The following is a 1,631-nucleotide window of genomic DNA, read 5'->3' on the forward strand; positions in this document are numbered from 1 at the left end:
TCTGTTCAGTGTGGACAATTTGCTACTAACAGAACAAACATGTTAGAACATGGGCTAGAAAGACGAAACATGAGGGTCAGCATAAACCTTAGAGCATGTTCATAAGTCCATAAACCATTAAAAAAAAAAAGTCCATAAACCTTACATGTCAATGTGAAACAGCCTTACAAATCCCCAATCCCTTAATGTATTTTCCACCATTCTCCCCAGGCATAAAATACAGGAAGAGCGGCACCTAAAGATGACAATCAGGCAAACTCTGCCTCACAAACCTCCTGCTGGTTCCGTCCCCTAACTGGGGGACACCTCAGGGGGAATTTGTTGAGTAGATTCACACTGAAGTTGAGCTCAAGAATTGTGTAGAAATACGGCGCTTTAAATTAAGGAATTAAGATCTTAGGGGCCCTGGGACTTGATTTGCTGCCACACTGCCCTTTACAACATTTTTTTTAAAAGATTTATTTATTTTTTTATGGCTATGCAGGGTCTTCGTTGCTGTGCGAGGGCCTTCGAGTTGTGGCAAGCCAGGACTACTTTCTAGTTGCGGTGGCCAGGCTTCTCTCATTGCAGTGGTCTCTTGTTGCGGGGCACAGGCTGTAGGCTCGTGGGCTCTAGCTGTGGTGCATGGGCTGAGTTGCTCTGCGGCATGTGGGATCTTACCTGACCACAGATCGAACCCGTGCCCCCTTGCATTGACAAGCAGATTCTTTACCACTGAATCACCAGGGAAGCCCCTTCTACAACATTTTAAAAGAATCTAGAATCTAGATTTATCACAAGAGAGAAGGCTGCTGTATATCAGTCTTGTGCTTTGGGAACTGTCAAGCTCCCAGCTGCTGGGTGCTGTCTGCAAAGCAGGCAGCAGCTGCAGTGGGAGGCAGCTTAAAAGACTCCATAATCTAGGAAGGGCCTCTGAGAAGTTCTTATTTTACCGTAGAATTCAGGCTTTCAGTCAGCTTGGCGCAGCTGTGACCCATCTGAACCTCAGTTTATTCTAAGAAACAAGGAATTCAGCCTTCAAACATGTTGTATTTGGCATAGTGGGTTTTCTTCTTAATTGCCAATATTTAAATAATGAGAAATTTTGTATAAATTTAGGGGCCAGAGTCATCAGGCCAAGATGTTCAGAGAGGCCTAAGGGAGAGTTCCTAGTGCTGTTCCTAATGCTGAGGTTAGGAAGTGAGAAAAGTTGGACCTAGTATCTAAGCTCTGAATGCTGCCAGATTTTTTGGAAAGAGAAGAAAACCCAGGGAATCTGGTCTACCCTGCAACCATTGAAGATGAGCATTGGCTGCTATTGCAGTGGGGCTGGCCCTACCCAGCTCACCACAGTCCTGACCAGGCTTACCTCCCTCACTTAAGATTCCTGCTGGTCCATCTGGCTTTTGAGTTTATGATCCTCAAACTAAATGGTTCCTTCAGCTCTAACATGCAGTAATAACAATGACAATAGTTACCGCTTATCAAACCATTCCAGTGTTTCAGGCACTGTGGCAAGCAATATACATACATCGGCTAGTTTCAGACTTACAAAGGTGGTATTATTAACCTTACTTTTTAAATGAGAGGACTGAGGTACAGACCTGGAGGTAAATTTGCCCACTATCACACTGACCAGTAAGCAACAGAGC

The sequence above is a fragment of the Cervus canadensis genome, chromosome 8, assembly GCF_019320065.1.
Source record: "Cervus canadensis isolate Bull #8, Minnesota chromosome 8, ASM1932006v1, whole genome shotgun sequence".
In the NCBI taxonomy this organism is placed as follows: domain Eukaryota; kingdom Metazoa; phylum Chordata; class Mammalia; order Artiodactyla; family Cervidae; genus Cervus; species Cervus canadensis.